The sequence below is a fragment of the Amborella trichopoda genome, chromosome 12 (assembly GCF_054954075.1).
Source record: "Amborella trichopoda isolate Santa Cruz 75 chromosome 12, AtrichopodaSantaCruz75HAP2 v2.0, whole genome shotgun sequence".
NCBI lineage: Eukaryota > Viridiplantae > Streptophyta > Magnoliopsida > Amborellales > Amborellaceae > Amborella > Amborella trichopoda.
The window spans coordinates 5818396-5828575 of record NC_142347.1 but is presented as its reverse complement, the minus strand read 5'-3'; positions in this window follow the sequence as shown (position 1 = coordinate 5828575).

The following is a 10180-nucleotide window of genomic DNA, read 5'->3' as shown; positions in this document are numbered from 1 at the left end:
ATTTACAATTGAACTATTTTTTTATAAGCTTGTGGCACTGTAATGGTTGATGGATTACTGGGCTTCCTAGCTTGTATTTGCTTCTTAGAATTAAAATGTTTAGGTCTGTAAGACTTGAATCACTCTCACAACAAGACTTGAATCGCTCTCACAATGATGCTCTTGTTAGGTTTGGGTCCTAAAAAACCATAATAACTCCATTTTTCTGGCGCAGGTATGCTTTTATCGAGTTCAAAACCGAACAACCACTGTGAAAACCGTAAAACTATGGTTGAAAAATATAACTGAGATTGAAAAGTATAGTCAAGGTCTAGAATGCATCAACAAGGTCTGAAACTGCATGACCATGGTCAAAATAGACATAACTGAGGTCAATACCGAAGAGTTCTAAACAAAGCTTAATGCTCCTATATATTCTGAAGTCTGAACTATCAAACAACAAATTAGCAAATCCCCAGTTCCAAAAGGAAATGAAGTATTCAAAAAAGAAATCTCAAACTTTGCCAATAATCAACCAAGCCCTTTGCTTCAACTATTGCACATGAAGGCACGAGATGTGTTCATGTTGTTCGAGGCAATGTTTCGAGTATTGCACATGAAGGCACGATATGTGCTCGCTTTGTTCGAGGCAGTGTTTCGAAACTCAGCCGGTACTATGCGGACTCCGCCAAGTAATTCGGCCTCGCCCTATGGGCATTTGTCCCGAGTACATGCATTATTAATAGGTTATATATAATAATGTACTAATTTTTAAGAGCATTGGAACCTAAGACTTCTTACAAAGGGGTATTTTAAGATAATACCACTTTAACCAACATGTCACCAAAATTTCTTCGGCAACAAAAGTATATGTCTACTACTGTACTACCCAAATCATCCTGCATGGAGAAACCCCGAGGGTGGAGGACCCGACCATCAAATTATTTAATGCTCAATCTCATAAAAATGAAGGCTCTAATGTATATAAATTTATTTTTGTGTTTTTTTTTTTTAACTTCAATTGTACTCAAACAAGTTCGAAGAAAGGCTGAGTACCTTAGCTGAATCGATTTTCTAAACACTGGTTCGAGGTATTAATACCTCTAACATGGAGAATCCAATGAAAGAGCTCTATGATCCAACCAACCCAAATGAAATGCTCTATAAACTTCTCCGATTTGCACTCTTTCGACACACAAAAAGAGAAAAAAAGGAAAACAAGGAAAGAAAAGCTACAAAAAACACAATTTCTTGTGTTCATTTGCCCTTAAATAGACTCAGCTAGGGTCAATAAATTAAATATGGGTATTTATAGAGGTGTTGGATAATTGCACTAAAAAATGAGTGTTGTTGAAAAATTGAGATTGTTTTGTAATCTTGTTCTATATCGTCATGAGAGTGACTCATGTGGGACACATGGGCAACGCTCTTGGATGCAAAGAGAGTAAAATTGGAGTGAAAGGTTGTTCTCTCTCAATTAAGTTTGCGTGTGGTTTGTATTGAGACCCTAAACAATCAAAGTAAGGCGAATTTTTAAATATAATCAAAAGTTGTCATTTTAGTACTGAAAATTTTTATGATAAACTGAAATTTATTTTTATAACTAATTAGAAACATTTAAAGCTTAAAAAATAGTACAGATCAAACAAATCTATGAACACATGAAAATTTCGAAAATTGATGCTTTAGATAATGCATTACAAGATGCATTATTTCCAAGACTTGAAGTTCAATTTTTTTTTTTTTTTTTTACTGATTTTATTTTTTATATTCATATATCTTAAGGTCGAGATGATCGGATTTGAGGGTTTTTTAACATCAAAAGAACTTTTTTTAATGAATTTTTGAGGTGCGTTTTAGTTTTGATTGTTCAAGGCCTAAACTTTATATAAAATTTTTCCATTAAGTTTTGATTATGATTAAAAGTAATTCGACTTCTACATGAACATGGTTAACAACTGATAATAGTATTTCAAAACTCGGATAGGTGGTATAGAACGTCCAGCCCACATATTAGGGCCTGATCACTAGATGGGTGATCCAGACCAGTCTAAAATGACACTGTAGAAAAATATTAAAAAATAAAATAAAATAAAAATTAAAATAAGGTTTTTTGGAGTGCGATTTAAGGGGCCCCTAAAAACTATTAGAAAAAAAGGAAAATAACAAGAGTGGCGGGGAAGGCTAACCGGGCTAGGACAAATACCTTTCCAGAATCAATTCGGTCCAGATTGGTTCCTGGTCTTGATCGGCGATTCCCAATCTAGACCACCAAGTTTTAAAGCACTGGTTTGGAAAGTTCTCCTCTGGGAATCATGTTTAGAAATTGAGCAAAGTTAATAGATTTTTGCTCAAACCTAGACCTCAGTGCCAAGTGTATGCTTAAGGTGTATGCCTGTGTGTATGTAAGATCCAGAAGCACAATTGGTACCACCCAAACAAACTTCAAGTCGTTCTCTTTTGCAAGCTGAATGGGCGAAGGGCTAAGGGCTAAGGGCTAAGGTCTAAGGGGATTTCCCATTTGGAAAGCTATAGAAAAGCTCATCCCAGTTTAAAGTAGGTTAAGATTTTCCTTAAGCCCTACTTTGACTTAAAAGTTTGAAAAATACCCTAATGAAAACTTTTTGAAAAAGTATAGGCTACTTTGTTTGAAGGGAAACAAAGAAATAAACATCTAAATAAATTATTTAATTATTTTCTACTTGGGTTTATGTTTTTCCTGTGGTCCCATTGCTATTAAAGAGAATTAAGTATTCTAAAAAGATTAACTCTCCCTAGGGTTTATGGGATCCACTTTCTATCTAGGGCAAACCACATGCTAAGATACTTTTTAGATCTCAAGCTTTGGGATGTAATCTCTATAACCCATAGAACAACTTCAGCTAAAAACAAAAAAACAAAAAAGCTCCATGTAATAGAAAAAACTAATGTTTCAAGATTGAAAAGAAACCATCCAAATTTGAAAGGCTAGATCTAAGTGCCACAAAACTCAAATTTCAATTTATTTTTTTTAAAAATGATTATCTAGTAATTGTTATATGATACCCAAAGTTTTAGACTAAAAAAAGCAATCTAACCAGGTGTTTGACCAAGGGTGTCAATATGCAATATTACTTATGCGGGAGCACAATATCTGCATTCATTAAGTATTCTGCCAAATATCCAACTTTTTTACCTTGCAGCGGTAATGGATCAAATTTCTATTGAATATATTATCTATATTAAAACATGACGGGAACATTTATAAAGAGATGATATATCATTTGTACATTGAGATCACAATCATTATTGGCCCTTAAATCTCAAAGTAAGTGGTTGTAAGAATGTCATTGATTGGATACAAAGTTCCAAAAACAAATTTCTTACATTTTGTGACTCACCCCGAGACATCCAATTGACATCTAATGAGTGAGAAAGCTTGTAACCTTCATATACAAAAGATAAATAATCTCTTTATAAATAATCCCTTGAAATATCCTTCAAAGTAAAAAATCATGTTATTGTGCTTAACGGTTCTACGGCAGCTGATACCTCACCCTATACCTCTGGCATTTCAAAAGGAAGACAATGACTCTATAAAGAATATCACTAAAGAGGTCAAAGTACTTAAAAAAAAGAAGTAAGTAGCTAAATAAAATAATTTAGCAACTGAATGGTCGTATTATAATTTTCTTTTATTTCGTTAAATATCTTAACTCGTTCTTATAAATATTTATATTGGGTGCGGCTTGTATAAGGCTGACGTTCTAAACAATCAAGGCGTACCTTCATATAGTGTTGAAAGATGTTATTTCATTATTAGAAATCTTTGGGATGACTTGAAAATAAATTTTTATCTCTAATTATAAAATTTAAAGCTTTAGAAGTAGTATAGATTGACCAGACGTATGAGCACTTGAAAATCTAAAAAATTGATCGTCCAACAAATACATTATAAGAGGCACTAATTCCTTGCTTAAAATCTATTTTTTCTCATGTCCAAACATCTTGACATCAAGATGATCGATTTGATAATTTTTGGGCTTCGAAACAAGCTCTTCTAGTGAAATTTTTATGTGTGCCGTCATTTGATTGTTTAGGCCATCACTCTTATATAATTTTTTTCCATTTATATGTAGTTGTTAACCGTGGGTTTTCTCCATGACGTTAGGGGTAGTTTTGAAATTAAATTACTATTTTAATTAATTTTTATTTAATCATCAAAATAACCCAATTGTCACTTGGCCTATATTTTTTTACATTTCCAAAGGCCCCTCCACTCTTTTTTTCTGCTAGCCGTTGAAGCAAAGGGGCCGCATACATTGAGGAAGGGTTTGAGGAGTTTGGTATGATGTAATTCTCATTCTCTCTCACCATCTTTGTTCACCCTCTCTCTCACTAAGCATTTAAAGGTTCCTTGAGCCCATGTGTGCATCCATAGTCTTGTAAGGGATACCATAATCATCTATTATGAAGCTATCTTGCTCCATCACCTTTTTATTGCTTTTCTCTCTCTATAAAGCTATTAATATCTGAAAGAATGACTCATATGATCGAGCTGGTGGTATATAATAATTTTTTCCTTTTTAAATTCTTTTTCTTTTCTTCGTGACCTAGATCACTCACAAGTAGTCCATATAATAACTTCAAATAAAAGAAATGAAAAGAATATAATAAGATCTCAAGAACTTGAAGCCATTCAAAATCTTTCTTTCAATAACAAAGAAAAAACACAAACTATGTTTGGGATTAAAGGATATAATAAATAAATATGAAAGAAACAAAAGAGGGTGGCAGAGATTACCTCAACTGGGCTTCTTACACTCTATATGAGTCGCCACCTTCTGATGACGCGCGATCTAATGGTCAATCTTCAATCTCAATCGGGAAAGCAAGTTTGGATAAGCTACACCAATGGAAATGAACCTTTTAATCATCAATCTCAAACCCTTGGTGAATTCCCATATCAACCTAGTTTGAGAGAGATACTCCTCTTTTCTACCACAACCCTATAGTCTAAAATCCCAAAGAGAGATGAGAGATCATGAGAGACACCATGAGAGAAACTATGAGACGAGAGAGGGTGGGGCGTGCCTCCCCTTTGGGTCTTTCAAGAGAGAGAGATAAAGTTTCTAAGTAAAGAGAGATATTCTAAGTGGAGCGTGCCCCTTTTAGTAGGTTAAAAGAGAGAGATGGAAATTTCTGTACTAGGGGCATGCCCCTCTTATTGTATATAGGAGAGAGAAGAGAGATCTTAGGTGTAAGAGATATGGTATAGAGATTTGGGTAGGGTACTCGCTTTTTATAGTTCTTGAACAAATTTAGGGTTTTTTAAGGTTTTTCCTTGGTGTGCCACTTATATGAGATTGAATATGCACCATTGATCTTGGGTGACTTGTGGGATGAGAGATAAGAGCTCTCCATTCCATAGATAGGACATCAACATTTTATGGAAGGTGCTAGACCATTATCCCCCACTTCCAAAACTATTTTTCCATCAATTAATTTAAATAAAAAATTAATAAATCATAATATTATCATTTCTTATTTTATGCATAAGCCTTTTCATACATTTCAAAATATCATTCAAAAGTTCCTCAAGACTTAAACTTTTCAAAACAACACAAACTTATCTCTCAAGCTTTTAGAGCTTGATCTTTATAAAATAGAAAGTCTCCATAGGTGGGCGTGCCGCCCATTGTGGCATATAATGGGCCCTACCCAATTTGCTATGGTGGGCCCAAAAGACCTATTGCGCCTCCCCCTGCAATTATATATTTTTTTATATTTTTAGAAATATAAAAATTATTATTTGAATATTTAAGTCATTATAAAATCAATATCTCTGTTTTCGTAAATTTAAATTTGATAAATAAATATCTAAAGATTCAGAAAAATTCAAATAACGATATAAAAATCATGTATTATTAAAATTAATTAGTTTGATGGGAAAATGATTAATATAGTTTAGGAATAAATATCCATTGCAGCACTCCGTGTTCAACTGCGAACTACGAACTATACATGCTTTCTCAAACCGACCCAGCATTGCCCATGACCCATAGTCTATACAAGGGATCATTTCTGGGTCACCAAAGTTTAGCTAATGGGCAAGGGGTAGGTTGCAGTCCCAATATATGGATTTTAGGTCCCCCTAGAGATGAAACCAAGGTCATCCTGACCTGATGCAATCCATTGCTCAATGGTGCACAAGAGGTATCTCTAATATATGCACATGTTTCACGATGAAAGGTGTTACGCTTTTCCAAAAATGACTATCAATATGCATGCCGTATGATGATACAAATGATGAGGCTTTAGCCCTGTCTCTGAATGCCTCCATCATACATAAGGGTCACACAATCCCTAGGCTCACTCATCCGGGCATACTGCGACCTCATCAAGGGATAAGCCACATAACCCCCATCAGTTTGTTTCTCTTAGCCCAAGTAATATAGGTTTTCCCCAACTATATCAACCTAGCACATCAAGTACAGTCCAGTATCAGCAAACATCATTTGCTTAGTATGGTCTACATTAGACCACACTCTCACTGAGTTCATGTTCCACTATATATTTTCATTTTACAAGCACTCATAAGGCTTTTAATGGCCACACACACAACAATATCTTCTTGATTCAAATTTTCAATAAGGTCAGGGTTGCTTGTGATGCTCTTAAAGGTGGATATACTTGTTATCTACAAGTCCTAAGTTGAGCACTTTGGTGAGTTCGTTCCATGCTTTATATTTGCTCAACTTGATATAATTCTTGACTAAAATAGAGTATGAAATTGATGATAATAGATTGAGGATTCAAGCTGATGATTTGAGCAACTCTTATTGGAAATACATGCTTATGTTTATTATGTGATTGTAGATATATGTATTTGAAGTGTTTGATTATATATTCAAGTGAGGTTTAAAGTGTGATCTAGATCTAAATTTGATTGCATATTAATCCATATTAGTAGCCTACTTTAATTGATCCTAACATTTAGTATCAGAGCTTTGGTTGGATGGCTACTACAAGAAGCATACTTTTGGAATTGGTAAAAATTGAGAAGCTTGATGGATCTAATTTTTCTTTGTGGAAAAGTAAATTATTTTTCTTGCTTCATAATATGGAATTGTTGTATGTGAATGAAGAGAAACCTAGTGAATCCGATGATGACTTTACTCTTAGAGAGAGACAAAAATATTTGAAGTGGAAAAATGATAATTTTTCATGTAGAGGTGTTATCCTAAGTTGTTTGAGTGATAGGTTGCACAAAGTATTTGAAAACTATGCTAATACAAAAGACCTATGGGTTGCAATTGAAAAGAGGCACGCCGATGATAATTATGTTGCTAAATGTGAGCTTATGAAAGATATAATATGTGTAAGATGAAAGATGATCAATTAGTACTAGAGTATTTTGATGATATGAATATTATGGCTAATCAACTTGCCGGTTATAGTGAGCCCATAAGTGAGCACCAACAAATTATGAAAATTATTGAAAATCTTCCAAATTCTTGGAAATCTTTGAAAAATAACGTACACTATAATGGTACAATCCATACTTTAGATGACCTTAAAGGGCATTTGAGGATGGAAAGGAATGATAGACTTAAAGAGAAGGATGAAAGAGCTAAAAACCATGCCTATTTAGCAATGGCTAAGAAAAATAATAACAAAGTTCCTACTAAGAATGTTAAGAAGCGTTTCCATCCTAAAAATTCCTACAAGTTCAAGAAGTTCTATAATTGTAACAAGTTTGGTCACACTACTAAATTTTGTAGAGAACCCAAGAAGAAGAATGTTGGACAAGGTAGTGGCTCCAAGGAGTTTTCCTTTGTGGTTAAAGAGTCATTGATGGTGAGCCCCTTCGATGAATGGTGGGTGGACTCCAGAGGTATTAGGCACATCACCAGCACCAAGAGCAATATGGTAGAGTTCAAAGAAAAGGGTGATGGCGTCGAGAAACTCTTTATGGGTAGCTCGTGCTTTGAGAAAGGACAATTAAGCTTCCACTCCCATCCGGTAGCAATTTGACTCTTAATGATATTTTATATACTCTGGATATGAGAAAAAAAATTAGTTTCTCTCTCTAGGACTGATAGGGGTGGGGGTGAAATTTATGCAAGGGATGGAAAGATGATTAACAAGAAAAATAGTAGTTTTGTCGTAAAGGCCACAAATGGTTGGCAATATGTACAAACTTGATCTTGATAATAGAATGAAAATGTCATTTGCTTATGATGAGTGTTTTAATATTTAGCATAGAAGTCTTGGTCATATTGGTTATAAGAAATTAAATAGATTAATGAGACAAAATGTTATCCCTTAATTAGAAAAGGAAAATTTCAAGTGTGAAACTTGCTTAAAAGGAAAAATGCATAGAAAATCATTTCGTAAAGGTAAAAGAATTCAAAGTTTACTCGAAATTGTTCATACTGATATATGTGGAAAATTGAAACCCGAAAGTATTGGTGGAAGTGAGTATTTTATTACTTTTATAGATGGTTATTCTTGATACTCTTATACTTACCTAATTTCTCATAAAAATGAAACACTAGATAAATTTTAAAAGTATAAATTAGAAGTTGAAAACCAATTAAATAGAAAAATCAAGATTCCTAAATTTGATAGAGGAGGAGAATATAGATCCAATGAATTTAGTAAGTTTTGTAATAGCAATGGAATAGTTAGGCAAACTTCTTTGCCTTACACCCCTCAACAAAATGAACTGACCGAGAGAAAGAATATAACTTTAATTGATATGGTCAATTGTATGATTCAAGAAGCCGGTATACAATATTAATTTTGGGGAGAAACTATCATGGTGGCAATGTATAAATTAAATAGAGTGCGCTCCAAATCAACTAATTTAACACCCTTTGACCTATGGTTTGGTAGAAAACCCCTATTTAGACCATATTAAAGTATGGGGCTCGCTGGCACATGTTCATATTCCCTGTAAGAAGATGGATAAGACCCAAAACTATAAAATGCATATTTGTTGGATATTCAAGTGACTCTAAGGGTTATAGATTTTATAATGAAGTATCTAAAGAAATTGTTGAGAGTAGAGATGCTTACTTCTTTGAAGATGTTGAAACATCAAAGGTAAAAGAAGCTAGAATTTTAGAGCAAAATGAAGAAGAAACTTAAAATCCTAACATAATTGATGTAGGAAGCTCTTATCAAATTGATTATACTAAATTATTTGAGCCGAGAAGAAGTACTAGGGAGATTAAAAGATCTTGTTATTTAGATGATTATGTATACTATGATGAAGTTAATGAAGTACTATGCAATTTTAAGGAAGCTATCAGTTCACTTGAAGCAATGTTGGATGGAAGCTATGAGGACTGAATATGAGTTTTTAATAAACTCCAATTGTACAACTCCACCTCGCCCACCCAGCTTTAATTCTATATATGACATCTTCATTAATCTCTTTGTTTTCTTGAATTATCGAGCTAAGATATTGAAAGTACGTTCTTTTTTGTATTTCTTGGCCATCAATCTTAACTACTTCCGTGTCTTTACTTCTATTATTACCAAACATGCATTCCATATACTCTGTCTTAATCCGGCTAATTTTAAAACATTTAGATTATAGAGCATCCCTCCAAAGTTTTGTATTGATCCTGCTTCAAGTCTCATCAATTAAAACTATGTCATCCATGAATATACACCATGTCATCTCATCTTATAGGTGCCTAGTTAAGTAATTCATGACTAAGACAAAAAAGTATGGGCTCAATTCTGACCCCTAATATAGACCTATGGTCACTGAAAACTCACTTGTCTATCTACTATGTGTTCGTGCACTAGTTACTGACTATTTTTTTTTTAACACCCATCAAATTAAATATTGATGTACTTTATTTATCGTAAACTTTCCCTAGTTATTTACACACTAGTTTCTCTTAAGTGGCATGAGCTAAATGATGTAAATAAGTTTGTTTTTTTGTTTGTTTGTTCATGGTTAGGACTAGACTTTTTTTAAAAAAAAATTTAAAAAACCTGTTATGGGTTCTTGAAAAATATTTATATCATTTAGCTTAAGTGGATTAAGTCGAACAATTTGTCTATACCCATTTGGGGTAAGGAGTGAGAAATACACTTTTAATTAAAAATTCTTGAGCTGGTCTCCGTACCTTGGACAAGTAAAGATATTTTACATCATTTGACTCGAGCCAGTGGCCACATAAGTGGAGGCAGCTGGATC